At 38.4% G+C, this 24,018-nt stretch overlaps 1 long non-coding RNA gene across 1 annotated transcript in view; it reads left to right on the plus strand.

Annotated features, from left to right (window-relative positions):
• Positions 1 to 8,923: 8,923 nt before the first annotated feature.
• LOC132680305 (uncharacterized) overlaps positions 8,924 to 24,018 on the plus strand; it is a 34,082-nt gene continuing 18,987 nt past the window's right edge. Inside the window, exon 1 of the long non-coding RNA XR_009610625.2 lies at positions 8,924 to 9,116. This is a non-coding gene — a long non-coding RNA (uncharacterized LOC132680305). The remainder of the gene's footprint in view (positions 9,117 to 24,018) is intronic.

The raw sequence follows: 24,018 nt of genomic DNA on the forward strand, positions 1-24,018 counted from the left end.
TACAGAAGATGATATAGACTGTAGGGGAAGAAATGTTTTCCTTTCTACCCTTCTAGGTTCTGTGGCTGGTCCAATAATTAAATTGACATAGATAGATACAAAGAAGAAAAAACATACATTTGATTAGTACATACACATGGGAATTTCACAAAGATAGGAGACTTCCAAAGACAGCCAGATAATCGAGACTTCTATACCATCCTGAGCTAAGGGATGTGTTCGGGTTTGGGAATTCTAGGCGAGGGAGAAGGCAATTGAATGAATGTGGGGGGTAGAAAAATGGTAAACAGAGGTTGCCTTGCTATGTAGATGAAGTCACTCAGGTGAAAAAAAAGATGTCATCTCTGGGAGTTGCTCTCCCTGGAACAGGTACAATTTCTAAGAGAAATTCCCTTTATAAATGTAGATTTCCCTCAAATATGGGGACATTTATACTTTCTTTTAGGCTGTTAAGGGGGAGATAAGAGCTTTTCCTTAGTCATCTGGGTGTTGGTTGCCCTCAACTCAAAATAATCCACATAACAAAGTAATAAATTTGGGCGTAGCATATTCTGAATCCCTTCAAGGTAAAGTGTTTTAGTACAGTACTGGAACATGGCATGTATTCAATACACAAAAACTATGGCTTTATTTATTCTTGACACGCACTCTGATTTCTCACCATTTTTAGTCAGTCTGAGAATCACCACCATTATAGAATTGAAGATAATGTAAAACAAAAAGTCAATATGCTCTCAAACTGTAAAATTTTATGGAAGAGAAAAAAAAAAGAATCCCATGGAAGTCTAAATATTTATTTACAGCAGATTTATTAATCTCATAGTATTACCTACAGGCTCACATGCATCTAAACCTACTTCTGCACATGTATGCTTCCTGCACAAGAATGTCATGGTTACACTATCCATCCAAAGGGGCTTTGACATAGGTCTCTGCAGAGAATTTCATTGTAAGATCTCTAACCCTAGATCCTCTTGATATCTCTTTTAGGAATACAAGAAGTTTTCTTAGCTCTTTCCATGTAACTTATTTACCATTCTATAGATGATGACTTTTTAAAATTTTTTAAATGTTTATTTATTTTTGACAGAGAGAGAGAGAGAGAGAGAGAGAGACAGAGCATGAGTGGGGGAGGGGTAGAGAGAGAGGGAGACACAGAATCCAAAGCAGGCTCCAGGCTCTGAGCTGTCAGCACAGAACCCGACGTGGGGCTTGAACCCACAGACCACGAGATCATGACCTGAGCCTAAGTCGGATGCTCAACCGACTGAACTACCCAGGCGACCCTATAGATGATGATTTTACCATCTGACATTCAACAGTGTCAGAGTCTGTTCATTCTTGCTTGAATCTATTAACCAACGCTTGGCCAGTGCTGGGATATGACTGAACTCTGGGAATTTCCTGAGCCTTGTTCAAGCTGGTCCCAAGTTTGTCATTCATTCTTTTCTAGTCAGATTTCAATGTCAAGAATTGATATGCTAAATCATGTTTCCAGGTGGTCTCTGAAAAACCATTAATTCTTTCCCCAAACTTCCATGATTGACTGTTAGTATAAGTACAGTTGTTAAATTACAATTTCCTAATCATTACTGATAATTGGTAATGTGTTTATAGAGGTAATTGTTATTCTTAACTTTGCTCTGATTTATGATCAATAATTGTTTACCATTGCATTTATAAAATTAATAGTAAAATGGCCCTTGAAACAGTTTGATCTAGATGTACCAGTCATTTCTTCTTCAATGTAGTCTTCCTGGTAGAAGCTCTAACGAATCAAGTGTGACCTTTGTAGGAGAAGACACATAGGATAGTGTTTCATTGATTTAAAATTTCATTTTAAGCCCCTAAACCTCTCTTTCAAACTGATTAACTGCTTATGAAACAGCTGTTTTATTTCCTTTCCTCACATGTGCCCAAACTCCATGAAGCCATCTTTGGGTAGTGACATAGTCTTGAATGGGACCCACAAAAGTAATAGAGAGGAGTCTTTCTCCAAAATTGTTAGGCCTTATATTTGGTGTCAGAACTCTTCAGCATATAACCTTGTATAAATCACTTGACCACTCTAGGCTTCATCAATAAACAAGTACGAGAACACTTCTTCATCCAATCATCTGAGATTTATGGAAGCTCTTCTTTGCTAAATGTAAGTTTTATAAACTGCAAGGGCCTTATACAACTTTAAGTTGTTATTAGCCAACTTTCTTTTTAATCAATACATCGGGAATTTAAATTACATACACACACACACACACACACACACACACACACACACACACCATTGTAATCTCTACATGTTTTTTATTAGTTCCTTTACTAAATACCTGTGTTGCCTTCTGGTACAGATACAAATGAACTAATAGAACACATACACACATGGGATTCTCCCCAGTAGAGCTTCCCAACAAAGCTTAACTACAAAGAAATTCAGAGAAGAAGGTGAACCTGCTCTATAATACTCTTTGTGTCTATTCTAGATTTTTGATTAGCGCATTGCCTTATGTCAGTTATTTTTACCCCAGTTTCTGGATGCCTTAAGTCTAACCTCTTAGATTTTTCCCTACTATTAGTCTTCCAAATGCAGTCACTTTTTTGGTATGATATTGCCTGTGAATTAAGAACAAGATGATGCTCAATATTATCAACAATTATTTAATTTCTTGTATTTTTTACATTCATCTTTCCTCATGTGCTTTATCTCTTTATACCCCTTCTCTTTCTAGCACCTCATATTTGGCTAATGCTTAGCACATTCTCTCTGGAATAGAGTATTATGGAACTGGAACCTCAAAACAATAATTTAATGAGGTATGAAATTCAGGAACAGCTATTAGCAATTTTTTGTATGAATAAAGAATCTTAGTTTTGCCTCCTTTTGCTTTCCCCACACTGGCAGAATGGAGATTGGAATCCCCTTTGTTAACCTCAAAATTATGTTTTTAGCTAGATACAACTTTGGGCTAAGATACTTTACCTCTCCTTGTTTTGTTTTCCTAATTTATGAAAATAAGGGGGTAGATTTGATGACCTAGAAGGCCCTTTTAGTGCCTTTATCTTAAAGTTGGGTTCTAAGTCATAAAATATTTACTGTACCCCTGTGTGTAGTGCTTCTAACTCTAAAGACACAAAGAGTCATAAAGTACCCTCCCTAATCTACCAAAACTTCATAATCCAGCTGGAGGGTTAGCAAATGCTAATGTGAGGATAAAGAAAGATTCAGCGTCAAACTTGCTAACTCCTCCATGACTCACACACAAAAATGAGTGTGGGTTATGGGTGTGGACAGAAAGTCACTGTGTCTCCAAAGTATTGACAAATGGATTGACATCCAGACCTCACAATTTCAAAGTAAGGAAGATGTCCCTCAATTTAATAATGGCTACAGGACAATATTAAGAGGAAAAGAACAAAAGTTGTTTCTACTGATGGAAGGGAAAAGCTCATATTAAAAAAGTCAATTAAAAGGAAGAAAAATATCAGTGGTAGAGGTGGTACTCATTCAGTTTAAAACTAATGTTGAGTGTATCATGAAAATCTATAGTAAAACATTTCAAACTTTTTTCACTTGTTTCAGGGTTCTGTATTCATTGAACATGGAATGAAAATAAAAATCAAAGCAAAGCTTTAAAAGGACAGAGATATGTAGGCTAATGGACAATTTGTCCGAGGGAATGGCTTTTAGGGCTGAAATTTCTCTGTGTGTATTTTTCCTCAGGATTTAATGTTTTTAAAGATGGTGCCCTGTGAGTTACCATGACAACCTGTAGATATCATCTTTAGAAGGCTAAGGCTACAGATCTCAGCTCAAAGTATTATATCCACACACTTTTAGAAAAAGCCTGTGGATGCACTTTGGATGGGCTGAACAACAAACACATGGAGTGCTTGCTGCTCTAACGGCTCATTTCTCTGAAATATTTTAACATGGCTGAAGCTACTTCTATAGTGTTGATGGACACCCTCCCTCTCATTTCATCATTACCTTTAAAGTCTGAAGCACACTTCATTTTCAGCTCTTTGTTGAACTTCTACCAAGACAGGCAAATGTCAAGGCTAAAGCTCATTTCCTGTTTTACATGCTTCCTTCCAAAGACAGTAAAGATTCAAGTGTTGTTGGTCCTACTGCGATTTTAGAGCTGTTCTTTGTCATTGGGCCGTGTTTTCTCAGGATAGTATCCTTAGTCATAAAGCTGGGCAAAAAGCTGACAACTAATTTGCAGTTGCAAAGGAAAGGACTGGAGGGTACAGATGAGGTAAAAGTTCCCCAGGGCTTGGCTGGTTTCTGCCACCTTTGTAGTCCAAGGTGGCTGCCTGGGGCAGCAATGATTATGGATGCTGCTAAACAGTCACCTTCTTAGATAATCAAGTTCAGCAAATTCCCCCAGATGGAATAATGATTGTGATCATATGTTGTCTATGTGTTTTTCACTGATTAACCATGGGATGGGACACGAAGATACTTAGTTGAGTAATTGAAAACAAATATCTTCAACTAGTTTAGGTAAATGAAACATTTTTTTTTTTAGAACCCTCTATTTAAAAAGATACTGATAATGCTCATTGCTTGGTGGAATTATTTTGTAAGCAGTCTGAAACTCACACTGTCAGCTGCACTGAGGAGTGGCTAGGTGACACAGCGTTCAGTGACATGAATTTGATTTTTTTCCCCAAAGTTTCATTGGGTACCCTCGCTTTGGCTAATAGGGCATTTCTTTGCATTTACGAGGACAGATTTGTAGTTTGAATATCACATGGGTAGCTGAACCTTCCCAGACCAGAAGCACCATATGGCTGTGTTCAAAATCATTTGATGGAATGTGATACTTTGAAGTTCTCTCAGAGACTTAGTGTTTTGTAGTTTATGGCCATGGTAATCTCAGGCCTTAAGGATGTCAAATTATTTGATGAGTATGAAATAATTTACCCTAATTTTCAGTGATTTTTTTTGGTTATGATTATGATTATGATTTTGTAGTGAAGACTGAATTATATAAACATTGAATACCCAATGTTTTATTTGTAAGAATAATCTTTATATATCACATGATTGCTCTGAAAGAACTTAATGAGAATAACAGAACGGCCATAATTTAGTGTAATTAATGAAGCGAGAGTTCTTGTTAGGTCATTCAACTAATGTGACTGTTGAAGTAATTGGGCTGATTTTTATGGGCTTTGGTGTTGTCTTAGTATAAATGCATATTCCTAAGAGTTAATGGTAATTATGTTTTAAGCTTATGAGAATGCACTTAACAAATGATTTTCAAGGGTAAATTATCTTCATGAGGCAGAGGAAGATTGTGCTCACCAAATTCACTTAGGTAAGTGAAGAAAGGCTTAAAGGAAAGTCTGCATTACATTTCAAAAAGTATTGATACTGAAAAATGAACAATGAATAAGTTAGAAGAATATATTTGAAATGATTTTTAAGACTCATCCTAGTGAAAGTTGTGTTCCCAAATTGACAAACATTACCATCACCAAATAAGGCGGAGAAGAATTAGATGAGATGAAGCTAATACCTGGGTGTCTTTCTCCTTCTCTCTTATCTTTCTCTGTCTCTCTAATAACGCTGCAAAACAATACTGCAACATAATAGAGTAATTTTATATCAATTGGCCTGATGTAACAGAGGAAAAAGCATAGAATGAGATTATTGACAACACCAGTTTTTAATTCATCACTAAAAATTTTACTTTGAATTGTAACAGGAACCATGATTTTTACCTTATCACTCTTTATAAATATTCATGAGAAATACCATTTGCAGTTATAAAGTGTATAGGCAATACATTTGCCATTGGCAAACTGGACATTTCTATCCTGTGAAAATGTTAACAGACTGACAATTGTTACTAGTGAGAAAGGAGAACGGATTCAGAGTTCATGGAAAAGAGGAGCACTAGGGTTTGAAAAAAACTAAAGTCACATTTTTCCCCTTGTAGAAGGAATACAGCTTTGTATTCAGTATTTGTTGTTTGCCTCCCCTTCCCGACAGCAGCTTGGATTTTTCTCTGGGAATCTGTGTCTTCCTAATTTTCTTTCCACTTGGTATGAGTAGGGCTCCCAGAGAGACTAGGCCAGAGCACGTGACCAGCATCAATCAGTGCTTAGCATTCTCCCACATGCAATTAGTTTATTGTGAGCACATGACTTAAGGCAGACTGATCAGAATGGATCTTAGGAGTTTGGCTGTGCATGTGAACTTGAACCTAAAATATTCAGCCCCTAGAACCGGGACCTCAAGGGACAGCCTTTCTCAGAAGGAGTCAACACAGGAAGTATAATTTAGAAGAGAAATAGAATCCTGATAAACTACTTTGAGCCCCTGTATTTAGCCACCCTTGAGGCAATGCTTATCCCAGAACCACTGCATTATGAAAGCCAATAAATTTTCTTTATTTCTTAAGTTAGTTGGGCTGAGCTGTGACAAATAAATCCTAATACATACATTGCTCCCCACGGGAAAATTGGAAAACACAGAAAGGTGCAAAAAAATTATAATCACCTTTGATTCAATTTTAATATATTTTCTTTTCTTTCTCTTATTGCTACATAAACAGAGGCAACTTTGGTTACAATTTTCATGTATTTTTCCATTTTTTATCCCTGCATAGACATAAAAATTTTAATTTTTATCAATTCAAGTTATTTTTATGTATATGGATATATATTTTTAATATACAGAGATATATATCACAAAATTAGAGTTATGATATATTAATACTTTTATATTTGTTCTCATCTAACATTGTGTCATGAGCATTTCCCCATTTCATTAACACAATTTTTAATGGTGGAATGATATTCCATAATATACACAAAGTAACTAATTTAACTTTTCCATTATTTTTGGACATTTAGGTTATTTTCATTTTTTAAAAACCATGCTGTTTATGTTATTGGTAAGTAAATATTTGTCCAATTTTCTATTCTTTGGGTTGGTTTCCTTGCAGGGACATTATGGACCTTAAGTGGATGTATTTTTAAGGACTCTTGATATATATATCAAATTGGTTTTCAGAAAGTTTATACTAATTTATATTCCCAAGAATTTTGCCAAACTAGGGCATCATTATTTCTTATCATATTTACTAATTTAATAGGCTCTCATACTGTTATATTAGAATTTCTCTATTTTACTTTTGGGAGGTTGAATATTATTTTTTCATGTGCTATTGATCTTTACATTTCTGTAGTGAATCGATATTGCTGTCCCTTCCCTATTTTTTTTTTTAAGTTTATTTATTTATTTTGAGAGAGAAAAAGAGTGTGCGTGTTCAGGGAGGGGCAGAGACAAAGAATCCCAAGCAGCCTCCATGCTGTCATGGAGGAGCCAGACTCGGAGCTCAATCCCACAAACCCATGAAGATTATGACCTGAATCGAAGTCAAGAATTGGACGCTTAACTGACTGAGCCACCTAGGTGCCCTTTCCCCCTTTTCTTAGTTGTTGCATGTGAGTTGCTTTTATTTTTTTCTTAATGATTTTAGCCTCTTGTTTTTCAAAATCCGTGATTACAGTAAGTAATGTCGCACCATTAGCTATTTTGGTCCTTACTGGTCCCTCACAAATAGAGTCCTTGGGACCATCGACTGCCCTAATTCCAAACTAACCCTTGAATAGATGTTTCTTATCTAAAAGTAGCAACCAATTTGGCTTTCTCTAAAATGGAGGGTCAGGCAGTGAGTTTGGCACCAAAAGCTAAAACATGCAACTTCAGCATTGCCCATTGTTATTGATTTAACTGCACAAAGAAAATTTGTGTCCTGTTCATTATGCGGCATTGTAGCTCACAGATGTGATTTTTATTTAAGGCATTTGTTCGGTGTAAAATCCTGCTGGAGGGTTTGAAACAACTCTTTCTTCCCATAAACTGTCATCTACCTGCTTGCAACTTTATTTACTAGAAAGAACACATTCTGTTTTCTGAGGGTAGTGTTGATTTTTCTTCCAGAAGAGCAGCGCAACACCTTGTCAGTTCTTACTCAAAAGATTGTTTCCTCATATTTTGATGTTAGATCATTTCCCAGAGATGAGAGATAAGGAAACAACTTCTGAATACAAGTCTACAAAATCTCTGCTTTCAAAACCTGCTTTTATTGACTGAGTCAACTTGGCAGTGGATTTTATTACTATATAGTGCAGAAATCTCAATCTAAAGAAGGAGGAGGAGCCAGGTAGGGGGGAGGAAAAGGGGAGTGAAAAAGTTTACTCAGTTAAAACTTTTATGAAAAGCCAAAAAGTCTCAGTTCTGCTTTGCTTCTTCTGATGAAATCCTAATTGCTGACAAAGACTTGCTAATTTCACTATGAGAACCCATATCATGGGTAATGTATAATTTTGTAATAAAATATATCTCTTTTATTATTTTCTTGACCCCCACCTAATAATTAATCATCTAAAAGTGTTTAAAAAGTGACACAGAGTCATTTTAGTGCAATATTTAGTGCTGTTCCCCATATTTAGATACATTAATGGGGTTATAACATTGCTCTTCAGTGTGAATTACCACAAAACCTGAGCACTTCCCATTACATTTTCCTCACCATTTATTATCCAGCTTTGAATCTTGATTATATTTATTATAATATCTGCTAAAATTCCTTTCTGGCAAGTTAAAAGGCATATGTTAGGAAGAAGTACAAAATCTTTTCTTTCTCATGGTTTTAGCATATGTTTTGGTTCTGATCAGCCAAGATTGGATTTGATACCATTCTTTGTAATTTGTAAGTATAAGATAATATAAATATTATTATAACCATGTTTCAACTTAAAATTTCCTGAGAAGAAATAGGTAAGCGAGCCAACAATTTCAATACAGGGTGACAAATGATATTGATTCATTCAAGAAGAGGGGATTGAGATTTAGGAAGTCAAAAAAAAAAAAACCAAAAATGCTTATTTCCAGGGTTTCTCCTGCTGTGGCCTCAGAGCTGTTGGTTTTCTTCTGCCTCGTCCACTTCTCCAGGCAGAAGTACATCAGCGGTTGATTTCCCCAGAGCAAGAAAAGAAGCAGTAAAAGATTTGAAGGGATACGTGGTAGTGATACAGGGAAACGTGCCTCGAAGCTGCAGAACTGTGGGCTGGTGGGGACACCGCTTCATGACCAGGTAAGGAGAAAGAGGGAGGGAAATGGATGGGGAATCTGTTAGGAAGAGGGAGGAAACCTTAGAGAATTCAGAAAGGGAAGACTGGAGAGGCTCTGGCGAGGTGCTCCATAGAATGGAGTAAAGCCTGAGCAGAGATCGGTCCCAGGACCACTGCCTTAAGCCTATCTCCAGCAAGGAGCTTCTCTCCTTCTTCTCTCCCGCCGACTTACCATATTGCCAAACACCAGTGTGGTTCTGGCCTAGTCATGTCATTCCCGAATGACCTCCAGCCTCTCGCCCTCTGAGCTGTGATTCCTTCTGCACCAGAGGTCTCTTTCTTTCTTTCTTTTTTTTTTAATTTTTTTTTTTAACGTTTATTTATTTTTGAGACAGAGAGAGACAGAACATGAATGGGGGAGGGTCAGAGAGAGGGAGACACAGAATCTGAAACAGGCCCCAGGCTCTGAGCTGTCAGCACAGAGCCCGACGCGGGACTCGAACTCACGGACGTGAGATCATGACCTGAGCTGAAGTTGGCCGCTTGACCGACTGAGCCACCCAGGCGCCCCCAGAGGTCTCTTTCTGAAACACAGATCAGATCGTATCTCCTCTGATTTGAAAGCATTTTGAATGGGTGAAAGACGAGTGAAATGTCTCCAAAGAAATTGTATAGTAATTACATGGAAAGATGCTTACTGTTACAATAATTAGGGAAATGCAAATCAAAACGACAATGAGAGAGCACTTCACATTCATTAGGATGGCTATTATATATATTAAAAAAAAAAAACAAAACAAAACAGAAAATACCAAGTATTGGTGAGGATGTGGAGAAATTGAAACCCTGGTGCATTGGTGGTGGGAATGTAAAGTGCCTCAGCCACCGTGGAAAACAATAGCGAGGGTCGTCAAAAAAATTAAACAAGTAGTTCCCATTTGATCCAGCAATTCCACTTCTGGGTGTACGCCCCAAAGGACTGCAAGCAGGAGCTCAAAGATGTTGAGAGTCCCGTGTTCATGGCAGCATTCATTCACAATAGTCGAAAGACGGAAACAGCCTGTCTTTTGGTGGATGAATGAATAAACAAAATATGGTATACAAATACAACGGAATATTATTCAAACTTAAAAAGGAATGAAGTTCTGGCACATGCTATGACATATGTTGAACCTTGAAGACATTATGCTAAGTGAAATAAGCCAGTCCCGAAAGGACTAATATTGTGTGATTGCACTTCTATGAGGTACCTAGATAGGTAAACTCATAGAAACAGGAAGTCAAATGGCGGTTGCCAGAGGATGGGAGTGGGGGAGGGGGATGACTGTTTAATGACTAGAAAGTTTCAGTTTGGGAGATGTAAAAGGATCTGGAGACGGATGGTTGTGATGGTTGTACAACAATGGAAATGTACTTAATGCCACTGAACTGAACTCTGTCATTGAACCTGAAAGTGATTAAAATGGTAAATGTGATGTTGTGTGTATTTTAAAATAAAAAATCACTTTGTGGTCTCCCATTAATTTTGGGATAAAAACCCAGTTTATTAGCATGATATATCTATCTTTCAAGATACGATCCCCAGCTCATTTTTCCAGCGTGTCTAATGCTTGGCACTTCTTTGTCCTGTAAGAGTCAACTCAGCTTTTATCACCTTCTCTGGGAAATCTTCCCTGACCCACCTCGCACATCCCCCAGGAGTAGGCCCTACCCTCATCTTGCACGGGTGAGCCTCCTCTTATCTATCATAGCAGTCTGTGTACACTTTCATCTGTCATACTGAATTCAAAATTTTTAAATTTCTTCTTATCAGTAAGCCCCCATTAGGCTGTTAGCAACTTGAAGGTGGGGACTGTCTTTCATCTCTGTTGCTCCACTGCTTAGAACATGGCCTTATGCCCTGTAGATGCTTAATATACGTTTGCTATCTGAATGAAAGAATACAGCTGATTGGGGAAGAAAGGGAAATTCTGCAGCTTGAGCCAAGCATTCTGTCTGTAAAAAGGAATAATAACAGCACTCACCTCTCAGGATTTTTGGAGAATGATGTGACGTTGGTAACATTAGTAAAATATTTAGAAGAACACCTGACCCATAAGTACTCAATAAATGTTAGCGATTTTTCACTTTTATTGTTGCATGACCTACGAAACTTTTAAAATAAGATTCTCGTATTCCTGGTGCTTGGGTGGCTCAGTCGTGAAGCATCTGACTTCGGCTCAGGTCATGACCTCACGGTTTGTGAGTTCAAGTCCCACATCAGGTAATCTCGAGCCCTACTTCAGGTAAAATACAAGCCCCACTTTGGGTGAGCCCCCCTTCTGTCTCTCTCTCTCTCGCTTTCTCTTTCTCCCTCTGCCCCTCACTTGTGCCCTCTCTCTCTCTCTCTCAAAAAACAAAAAAGATTCTCATATTTCCTTTAGAGTAAGGATTGTCAAAGGGAAAGAGGGGGTAGAATTTAGCAAGGATATGCCAGAGACAGACACCAATCCCCCTGGATTCCAGGCTCTGCTGTGGTTTGCCTTCAGAATTGGTGAGAGGCATGCCTGCTTGGTCTGAGCAGATGGCTGGTGGTATGGAGGGCTCCTATTCCAAACCAGCCTTTCCTGATATGGTTGTGGCTTACACCACCCCCGAGCCTGTCAGCCTTGTTGATACTCAACCTCCTTCAGAGGTGGCACCTCCTTTGGGTGCACAGGGGACTTTCCTTAGGAGGAGGACCCTCAGGCCGCTTCCCACTTGAAGATCGCTAGTGTGCTTGACAGCCTGATCTCCCGCCCAACCTCACTCTCGTCGCCCAATACCACAGGTCCCACAAAGCAGGTGGCGTTTCCATTTGGGTTTCCTCTACTCCATCAGGGTAGTTTCTTGAGTCCAATTAAGAACAAGGAATGCGCTCAGACTGTATTTATTGCCAGATCCTTCCTGAATTTTCCAAGTTTATTTTTCTCATTTCTCCAAACTATGCAACTGTCTAAAGTGTGTATCAAAGAGGCATATGTCAAAGAACACTTCTAAAATTACACTATGATTTCTGCTGGTGGCCTTTTCTCCTTGCCCAGTTAGAGCTCAGGAAAAATCTGAGGAGATATCCAAAAGTATGTTTCATATGTGGGTCAGAGGTGTTTATTTTAGCTTAAAGGAAATAAGGGAAGATCCTGGATCCTGAAAGAAGAAATAGCTTTACCTGAGAGCACATAGAGGGGGCACTGAGAAAGCTCAAATGTTTGACCGGGCCTTTCTGCTTTTATAATAGAATGGAAGCAGGATCAACAGCCTGGAGACCAAGAAGATAAACATTCTGTAAGGTTTTGTGGCACAATGATTGTTTTTCTGAAGTGATTAGGACTAAAAGTCTGAAAACAGAAAGAGCCTGTGTGCTTGACTTTGGGGCCATAAGGAGGAAGGAAGCTGTGGGAATGTCAGCCCTTTGCACTGCTTGTTGTGTGTGTGTGTATGTGTGTGGTCACAAAGTGAAGAGTAAAGCAGACCAAGTCCTATAGCCATGACTAGGTGAAAGAAAGCAAATATAGGTGGCCCCAGGGCTTAACTCTGGAAAGACATACTTATGTGGTTTCCAAGTAAGCACTAATGGCAGTTGGCTCAAGAGCAGCCTTGAGCTCTACGAGAGGGAGAGAACGCTCTTGTGAATGTTTATGACATTTCTGGTGGTAAGTGCCTTTCATAGCTTGTCCCGTAAGCTGTGATTGGAAGGAAATGTGATCTCCTTTCCTCATAATTTTACACTCACTCTCTTTATGCTGGCAAAGGCCATGGCTGACTCTGCCATTCCCCTAATAAGACACCCTTGAGTGGCAGTGTGGTTCTGATGTTCCTTGAGCAGGCAGCTGGAGATTATGGTGAGGAGCAGGGGCATCTCTGTCCTCTGCAGGATGTGTGGAAGATGGGATTGAAAAGAAAATGATATAGAAGAGAACAATGGCATAAAAATTTAAATTTGGATGTGTCCAGGGCTATTCAGAAGGATGATATTTGGTCCAGGGCAGTGACCGCAGGGCTGGCACACATCCTACCCACTCACCTATTTCACTCTGACAGCTGTCATCTCCATTCAACCCGAGACAATTGAGAGAGCCAGGAATTACATGCTTTATTGCATTATCCAGGCCATTGTTCCCCTCTATTATTAAGGACATTGACCAGACTTACATCTCATGCTATATCTATTATGATTTGGACTCTGCCTACATGAATACTGAAGAATTGGGTCAGACTAAAATTTACTAAGTCCTGCAACCAAAATTTTAGCAAACTGTGTATATGTTAAAGGTCAGAAAATAGGTCAGTGAAATCTAAGATAATAGGATAATAGAAACTGTCTAAACTTCTGGTAGTCATACATTTTTTGAGTAAATAAATCAGAATGATAAATCCAATTGTTAGGAATATGGTTCTATATATTCAGTATTTATTTATATTGAAAATTTCAGATCCATATTGAAGCATTAATTTTAATACTTCAACACATCAAACTTATGTACATAATTGAAAGAGTAAATAACTACAGACTCCAGTGTTAAGAAACTTAAAAAACATTTTTTAATGTTTATTTATTTTTGAGAGAGAGACAGAGCATGAACATGAGCAGAAGGGCAGAGAGAGGGAGACACAGAATTCAATGCAGGCTCCGGGCTTTGAGCTGTCAGCACAGAACCTGATATAGACTCGAACCCACAAACTGTGAGATCATGACCTGAGCTGAAGTCAGACACTTAACCGACTGAGCCACTCAGGCACCCAAAGAAACTTTTTACTATGGTTGTTTTTATGTGATAAACAAGCTTTTTCCTTCTCTTTTCTCTAAATATTAGTGCTACCTTTAACTCATTGATTATAGTACACATAGTTTAATCTCTTAAAGAGCATGAGTATTGATATATTTATCTTTCTATATTCATGCACAGTCCTGAAACAAGAAAAGAGTCTTTACTCTATACAGCGAGATTTCACTGTGATGAACTCTTGTCATTTGATCTTTGTGAGAAAGAGGGTAAACAGTGTTAGGTCAGAGATTTTTATTTTCCATCTTCCTTTCCTGAAAAATAAAATAGTTGTGTATCCCTGGAGCTCTAAACAGTTCAGCAAATTGAAGAGTTAAATATGTGCTTAAGTGTGATTCCCAACCATCTGACATAGAGAAAAGGGACAATGTTTTGTGGTATTAGTTTAGATTCTGAATCTCTAACACTTGTATTTATAACTTAAATGATGCAAAATTTTCAAAAATGTTAAAGAAAATTCAGAATTGCCTACAGTTTTCATTTTAGAGGGTGTTTTATAAGAAATTCAAGAAGAAACAAAAAAAATTTAGCTGTACAACATTTTTATTTTTAATACTCAGTAGAAACCAGCATTAATTCAAAGGACAAAAAATAGACTGGGGGAAATATTTGCATTAGATATAGATGTGATAGATAACAGTATATCCAGAATATTTACTATTCAGCAGCAGAGAGATCTTTATAAATTAAACTATGTCAGTCTTTTGATGAAACTCTGACCGGCTCATTTTGCTGAGTAACAGCCAGCACAATTACTATGACTGAGGAGGTCCAGGGTAATCTGATGGACAGCTACTTCCTGCCTTCCTTACCTGCTTCCAGTGCCCCCCCTCCCCCCTGCCTTCCCCCCCACCGCCCACCCACCCCTGTCCTTGTCCACTCGGCCCCACCCACATTGGCTTTTTGCTGTTCCATGGATATACCACATCTGCTGTCATTTTAGAACCTTCCACTCTTGCTGATGCTTCCCTTTGGGATGCTCTTCTCTAGATATTCCCTTGGCTCCACCTGAAGATCTTTGCTCAGGTGTGCTGTTATCAGTTCCCTGAACAACTTACAAAAAAGAGCAGCCTCTCTCACCTGGGCTTTTCCTTTTCATTGTTTGTTTTCTCTTTGGTACTTTGACACATTCCTCCTACTTTTGTTTATTTGATTTTAGGCTATCTCTTTCCACTAGGCAGAGCATTTCATGAAGTCAGGGATTTTGTTTACTGCTCTATCCCTGCAAAAGTGCCCTGAATGAGAAAAAGATTAAATTCCATTGGAAAAATGGCTATAAAATTCACAGAAGAAATGTAAGTGGTCAATAAATATATGGCAAATGCTTAAATTTGCATAAGTAAAGAAAATATACAGTAAAGGAATAAGATACCATATATTTACCCATCAGACTGGCAAGAAGGTTGAAATCCAATGGCATCCAGTGCTGTCAGAAACATGAACCATTGGGCTCTCCCCTTGCTTGCTGGTAGATGCATGAATTGTTGCTACATTTGGGGAAAATGATCTGTCAGTATTTGTTAAAATGAAATGTGTACATCCTTAAGGAAGGTCTGGAATTCATGGAACCCAAAACTTAACATTTCATTACCTTCATTCATTTTTGCTTTTCGTTCACTATTCTTTAAGAAAAGTAATGGAAAGTTACAAGTACAAGACTAAGTCTAGACCATTTAAGGGGCCTGTACAACCAGGGCTCTGAAGCTGAAGCTTCATTGGCTTCCTAGCAAATCCTCCTCCATTATACGTACCCTCTGACTATAGCCCCATTTCTGGGAAGGAATCAAAATAAGAGCAATAAGGATTGAGAGTTTCGGTACATAAAAGATGTATGTATAAAGCTATTTACTACATTATTTTTAGTGGAATAGAAATTGGTGACAATCTTAATGTCTGTCAATAATGAGAAGTTCAAATAAATATAGTACATCTATTCTATTTATTTCTGTTAAGCTATTAAAAACAATATCTATGGTATATTTATGCAAAAAAACTGTAAAATAATGTGTTTAGTATAATCCAATGCTGATAAAATCAAGAGAGAAGTAAGAGAGAAAACAAAAGTAACACCACATCTGCCCATCTGTGTATATATTTACATAGATGTGTGTGTGTGTGTGTGTGTGTGTGTGTGTGTGTGTGTATGAACAATACAAAGATATAGAAAGACATACATTATTATCACTGGGTACTTCAGGTCAGGAGTGGGGGTGGTAAGGGATGGGGAAATAAATAGCAAATTTTTATTTATACATTATTGAATAATTTAACTAGTTTCAAAAAATACATTCATACTTTCACATTTCTTCCATAGCTTTATTGAGATATAATTGACATATAACATGTATAAGCTTAAGGTGTAAAACATTTAAGTTAAGCCACTTATGTATTGCAAAATGATTACCACCACAGCATTAGCTAACACCTCCATTCCATTCCATAATTACCACTGTGTGTGTGTGTGTGTGTGTGTGTGTGTGTGTGTGTGTGTGTGTTGAGAACATTTTTAAGATCTACTCTCATAAAAACTTTTAAGTACATAATACAGTATTATTAGCTATACTTACCATGCTATATATTAGATTCCCAGAACTTGTTAATCTTATAACTGGAAGTTTGTACCCTTTTACCACTACTTCCTAATTTCCCCCCTTCCTCAGCCTCTGGTAACCACTATTCTATTCTGTTTCTATGAATTCAGTATTTATTAGATTCCACATATGAGACCATACAGTATTTGTCTTTCTCTAACTTACTTCAGTTAGGATAATGGCTTCAAGTTCCATCCATGTTGTTGCAAATGGCAGGATTTCCTTCTTTCTTGTGGCTGGTTGTTTCCACATCTTGGTTATTGTGAATAGTGCTGCAATAAACATGGGGTTACAGATAGCTCTTTGAGATCCTGTTTTCACTTCCTTTGGATATATGCCCTGAACAGGAAATGCTGGATCATATGATTGTTCTATTTTTAATCTTTTTGAGAAACCTCCAAACTTTTTCCCATGGTAGTTGCACCAATTTACATTCCCACTAAGAGTGCATAAGGATTCTTTTCTCTCCACATCTTTGTCAGCACTTATCTCCTGTCTAATATATTCATACTTTCATAATTTAAAAAAGGAATACACATTTTAACAGAAAAAAAGAGACAGACCTGTCATTGAATGTAGTGTTGGTTTTACAGTGGAGATGGTTATACTGACAAAACATATTTGATTTGTTGCTCATTGGCATAGAGCTGGGTAACGTGCAGCACTTCTCTTAGAAAGCAGACAGAGACAAGAAAAATGTTAAGAAAATTAAAGGTTAGGGGTGTTCATTGAGGAAATGATAAGATGCAAGCTATGCTTAAAAAAAAGAATGGATGATGAACTAAAGGATAACATTACAGCAGAGAATTGGCATAATCAATAGCAAACAAACACTTTGAGAGGCAACTCTTAGGTCAGTGACCTCAAGAGGGGCAAACACCCAAGGGTCAAGATAGACACTGACCAGATACACTAATTATGATACAGTATCAAAATTAATGAAGGGATATCACATGCCAGGTGCTGTGTTGATTACTGTGGCCTAGCTGAGTTATAGTCAACCAATGAAGTGGACACTTTTACTACACCCATTTTATAGAAGGGACAATTGGTTCTGACAGGTTCACATGACTAGAAAATGGTGGAGCAAAGACCCAAGCATAGGCCTGTCTAATCCAAGCTCTTGTGCTTAATTGCTATGATAATTGGCCTCCTAGAAATATAATAAGTATATGCACTTTTTTGGATCTTATATCTATCAGGCAAGAGGTATTAAACAATTAATAAGAGGCCGAGTTGGCCTAAGAAAGTACTTTCTAGTAAGAACTTGCAGTGTTAGAGACATCGAATATGTAACTTCGTGTAGGAGTCGAGTCACATCTGAGCCACCATTTGTCCTGCACCAAGGGCTGGATGAATTCTAATAGCAGCACGTAGCATAGATTAAGAAATTGGTTTTATTGGGCAAAGGGCAACTTACAGAAGCCAAGGGTCAGTAAGAGAAGAGAAGGATCCTTGTGTCTATTTAATAACAGGCATCAGGGTCTGTGTGCTCTGGGCCAGTGGTGTGGGTCCACATATACCTATAAAGATGGCAGCCCGTTGACTTCCATTATTACAGATGAACATATGTATTGAGAGCCACATGTGTTGAGCATACAACATGGGTACAAAGAAGACTCTGGAACTTCCAACTTCAAAGAACTTAAAGTTTGGTTGGAAAGTCAGACAAGGAAGCAGATATTGTGATTGTGATGTAGGGGCTATGACAAAGGCAGGTTCTGGGTCCTTGGGGTGTGAAAGAAAGGCATCTGATCAAATTTTGTGCAGTTCAGGAAAGGCTTCTTAAGAGAAGTCTTTCTCAAGGAGAATCTTTACCTCAACTACTTCAAGTTAGGGGAATAGACTAAATGAGTACTTTAGCCCTTCCTTACACAGAGTTCTGCGACACTGAGCACAGAGGATGGAGTCTATGGAAAGGACTTCACCTCCACTTCTAGGCTTTCCTACTAAAGAGAAGAGAACAAAAGGGCTTTGAAGGACCATGAGAGAGAGATGGCTAGGGTGACCATCTCTTCAAGGGTTTTTTGGAGGCTTGCTGGATTTAAAAATTCTAAACTAAACAATGCTAATAAAATTGTTGACCGCTGCAGTAAATAACTGCTAAATTGTTGTGGGATCTCTGACTTTGTCAGAGCTTCTAGATTTGAGGAGGTAACTGTGTGCTGGTCTGAAGTGACACTTGATCTGGAGATGGGTATGGAAAATGAGGTCCTCCTACAATCCTCCCTGGACTTGAGATTTTCTATTCCACCTGCCACCTGTTTCTTTCTAGAGATTAGGAAAACAAGCAGCCTCTTGGACTATCAGACTGAGCTAATGGCTGTTTCAAAGCCATCGGCCAAGAAAATGAAATTGTTTATACATTCTTTCTGTGGTGTTGCCTTCAAATTTCTTGATTAAAAAAGAAGGGAAAAAAAAATAATGACCTAAGTGAACACAGGAGGAGGATGGAGGGATAGAACAGATGATATTTATGACTGACTGAGAATTTCAATCCCAGCAGCTAAAATGATGAACTAGGGATCACTGGAAATGGAAATAGTTGACTTAACAGATGGTAGGCGGCTCTTGTCAGAGAAGTCTGTTCTGAGCATGAGCCTAATTGAGTAGTTCATATCTGTATAAATTAACATTTTTTAAAGCTACAATATTCTCAGGAGAATTTTCAGGGTAAACATTTAGAGTTTTCCAGGTCTTTTCAGTGGAAAACGTGTCATTGGACAAAGGTTAATTTCACCAGTTCAAAAATTATACATTGGAAATTCAAATGGGCCATGATCTGTCTTAAAAATGATGCAAACATTTGAGAGCTGTAATGCACTTTTTTTCTGGCTCTCATGATGTTCTACTGTAAGTTCTGTTGTCTGAACAGCTCCTTGGGGCAAACATCTGCCTACTTGAAATCTTATTAGGAAAATAACTTCATTTAAATCTTTCCTCATAGCCCCTCTCATGCAAATTTCAGTGTATAGTCAGGCAGGCCAGGGAAAATTGAAGTAATTAAGTATGTCTAAATTAAACTATTTTGTTATTTTTATGTTTATTCTATAGTAATTTTTACACCCAACTACACATTTAACACTGAATATCCATCGTTTCTCTTTTTCTTTAGATTCCTTAAGATTGGTCCAGTAACACCTAGAGCTCATGCAATACTGTTTGGGGGCTTGTTGTTCCTAGAGACTGTAAAACTAGACACTGCTAATAAATTGACAGGTGTAAGTCCAAGTGTAGAACTCACACAGCAGCACGACACTTTTTTATTTCTAAGAGAAGAAAATCATGTAAGACAGGGAAGCAACAACACACAAAAAAATGCTAATCCCAGCTCATAAACACGAGAAGGAAGAGAAATTCATAGTAGATTGGTGATACTTGCGGTTTAACCAAGAATTCTTAGGGTCAGGGGTGCCTGGGTGGTTCAGTCAGGTAAGCGTCCAACTTTGGCTCAGGTCATGATCTTGTGGCTCATGAGTTCAAGCCTCACAATGGGCTCTATGCTGACAGCTCAGAGCCTGGATCCTGCTCGATTCTGTCCTCTCTCTCTCTTCTCCTCCCCTGCTCACACTCTCAAAAATAGGTAAACATAAAAAAATTTTTAAAAACGAATTCTTAGGAACAAAAAAAATTATTGGTAATGCTTGTCATCTAGGGCATTAAGTAAAATTCAAATGATCTCCTTTTCCATTTTAAAATTTTAACAGAAAATATTTATCCATGGTTAAAAAATATTCCAAAAGAATAGAAGGATGTAAAATAAAATAAAAACTTCTCTCCCAATCCTGAAAGTCTTCTACCTGACCCAAGCTTCATTCCTCCAAAGGCACAATTTTTTTACCTTGACCATTTTGATTCTCCCAGTGGCTACCTCTGTACCTCTAAATCACGGGATTACAGCAATACTTTTTTTTTTTGGGGGGGGGGGGTTTAAACAAATTAAAAGTACTCAGTAACATCCCATTGTGAAAGATGACACATTCAGCCTACTTCAGTTTCTCTCCACTTCTCCCACTTACTCCTTTTTGTTAATTATGTTATAAATTTTGGATTTTGTTTTGGTTACCTCTATACCTCTCTATAATGTACTCAATTCTTGTCATCCATCAACTTTAGACAGTCTCTCCAGACACCTATTAGGAGAGAAAATATGGCTTCATCCAATTATATTCCATTGCACTCTAATGAAGACAGCCTTAACAACCCACAGGCCAGTTTTCCCAGTCCTCCCTTGGTGGATTATAACTTTTTTAGAGAAGAGTTTCGCAGTTTTAGCTGTGAAATACCACCGTGGTTGGGGTTTGAGAAGTAGTGGTGGGGCAGACCTCCTGGCAGGGGACTCATAGATAGACCTTCAATTGCCACCAGATTTTTGCTTTCTCATTCTCCTCACTAAGTCCAACTTCAAGCTTCTCCTGAGCTTACCACAAAGAGTGTTTACCACTTCTGATGCTAATTAGGGACTTCCTGCATTCTTTTTTATCTACAAGGATGATCTCGGTAAATTTCCATCCTCTGAAAATTTGTCAAAATCTCTGGCTGGGCGGTATACTCACTCATTCTCAATGTTATTATGGATCTGTTGCTTTTGTGCTTCTTTGGGGGAGGGGGTGAAGTACATATGCAAGGGCCGCCTGCCATCTTGAATAGAAAGTCTTAATTTTTGCATTCCAATCTTTCCTCTTTAGTCAAAGCTTTTGACTTTCTTCTGCTTATGTAGAGATTGGAATGAATACAGTCACTCCCTCTTCAAATACATGGAATGTCTTCCCCTGTCTTCACCCCTTCCTTGTCCTTCAGCCCTCTCTGACTCAGTGCCAAACAGCTGAACTATAGCCTTGCTTCCCACTACTTTCTCACAGACCCTTTGCTCCCATCAAACTGAATTGTTCACAATTTCCTGAAAATAACTTTAATTTCCTGCTTTTATGTTTTTGTGCTGTTGTTGTCCTCCCCCCCACCTCCCAGAGTGCTTCCTCACCTCAATATCTGCCCCTTTCAACACTATGTAGCCTGCAGAAGTGCAAGTCAAAGACCAGCTACTTCGATGAGTTTCCTCTGACCTCAGCCAGTTGCCCTCTCTTGCTTCTCTGTGATCTCACAGCTTGTTGTAGAAGTTTGCATCTCTTTGTGGGATTTATCACATTCCTTTCAATTGTGGTTACTTGTGCAGTATCTCATCTTCCTTCACCCGTTGCCTCATGGAGGAGAGGGTGTATGTCTTAATAAAGTTTGGATTTTCTACAACTCCTAGAACAGTGGGAGCCTGACAAGGATTTGCAGGGTTCTCACTGGAGAAAATTGCCATATATTCTGCTCCTATATGTTTACCACAGATGTTTCTTAGGATTCTTTCTGCTTTCTCAACAATTTGTTTTAATAATTTTTAGTATGAATTCATTGCTACACTCGGAGGCATCTAGGTTAGATGTTCTATACAAAGGATGGATGGGAGTTTCAGCATGGGGTGCACTGCAGGTAATGGGAAGTGACTGAGAAATAAAAACAGCTTGTGAAGAAACTCTATTCTTTTACCACAATGGCATCCTCAACATTTGGAACCACCACTGGTATCATGGGAAGCTTGGAGTAGAATCTTTAGAGGTGGATGGGATCATAGCTGAAAAGTTGGCCACTTTCCCACTTACTCCAATGCTGGAAACTCCATGAGTTAGTCAGTTCTGCTTGGTGTGCCAGAGTTACAAATAACTCTTTGTGACTTACAACACACATTTAGTTTTAACTCACTTTGCATGCCAGGTGCAGGTCAGCCATATCTCTGCTCTATGTGTCTTCCTTGTGGGGTCTGGGCTGAAAGTCAGCCTGTCTGAGAAAGTTTGGCCTTGTGGCAATAGAAAAAGAGTCATGAAAACGTTCTGTGATGATTTTGTAAGTTTCCACCCAAAAGGGGCACAAAACACTATTACATTTCATTGGCTAAAAGAATTCACATGACCAAGCCTAATGTCAAAAGAAATACAATCTTCCGAAAAGGAGGGAAGAGAATAATTTAGAAAAATTACATAGGGGTGCCTAGGTGGCTCAGTCGGGTAAATGTCCAACTTGGGCTCAGGTCATGATCTCGCGGTTCCTGAGTTTGAGCCCTGCATCTGGCTCTGTGCTGACAGCTTAGAGCTTGAGGCATGCTTCAGAGTCTGTGTCTCCCTCTCTCTCTCCACCCTTACCCCACTTGCACTCTGTCTCTGTCTCTTTCGAAAATAAATAAACATTAAAAAAATTTAAAAAAAAGAAATCATATAAACTAGCTCACCCCAGAAAATAAGTATTAGTGACAATGACACCAGCAATAATAAATTCTAAGTGAATAATAAAAGCTACAAGTGGGAACCTCCATGGATGAAACATTAAGTCACATCATACTTTATTCTTTAACAGTGCTAACACCTAATGGTAGAAGACATACTTAGAAAGCTTAGTTTATTAGCCTAAGGCCACCTGGTTAGTTAGAGAACCAACCAAGTCTTCTGGCACCCAATGAGAAGGAAATAAATCCCATTATAATGCCAAGGTAAAGCTGTGGGGCTTTGCACAATTATCCCAGCAATGTGTAAAATGTGCCTCCAAAGCCCTGCATTATTCATAGCTTTGGTTCCAACTCTTCATCCGAAGCTGCCTTGGCAGTCTCCAACCTTATAGCTTCTGATCTCTTACCTTCCTTTGCATGAAACTTGGGGTTGTCAACATTGTTATCTGACACTGTCTTTTGAGAAGTGTGTTTTTTAGTTTTGTTGTTTTGTTTTGTTTTGTTTTTGCTCTACCATCTTCTGTTGCCCTGAGTAACCCTCCAGAGCCTATCCAGAAATCCTGGAATCTCCTTCCCATCCTGGTTATGGCACCAGCAAAGACTGAACCCCGTCAACCCTTACGTGACTCATTTTAAACGAGGTTTGGCAAAGTCAAGCTACTCTTAGTGACCCTTTATAAATATTCATAGGCAGGGATCTTTCTGATAATTTATTATGAATAGAAATTGTTCCTCCTTAGTTTCAAGTTGTCATCTGTTAGGCAGTCCTGGTATTTCATTTTAATGTAAAAAAGATCACTTAGTGATATACTCTGATAATTCCTGAAGTCTGTCACCTATCATAGGAGAATAATATTGGCGGTCCTCCAAAACTTACCCGAGGCAAAGCGCTATCGGTAAAGAAAGTAAATATTCTAGGAAAAGGAGGTTGGTTTTTATAGCGAACAACCCTGAATCATACATTGCAGAATGTTAATATAATTAGCAGCCTGTTTATCAACATATCTGCATCATGAGTGTGTGAAGCGTATTGACAATGAAAGGCCTTGCTTTTCTTCGTGATTTAAATTGCCTGTAAAATTCATGAGCGAAAAGCAAAGCAGGGACCAAGGCTGGGGCATGAGTTGGTTATACAAGTCATCGGTAATGAGTTTAAACGCATTCTTTTCTTCCAGCCGCTGGCCTGCCTGTGTGTCAGGCACACAGAGCCGGTTTGCTTAGAGTTCACTTTAACTTTGATTTTACATCAAAAGTGGAGCATCACTTT

The sequence above is a fragment of the Panthera onca genome, chromosome A1 (assembly GCF_046562875.1).
Source record: "Panthera onca isolate mPanOnc1 chromosome A1, mPanOnc1 haplotype 2, whole genome shotgun sequence".
In the NCBI taxonomy this organism is placed as follows: domain Eukaryota; kingdom Metazoa; phylum Chordata; class Mammalia; order Carnivora; family Felidae; genus Panthera; species Panthera onca.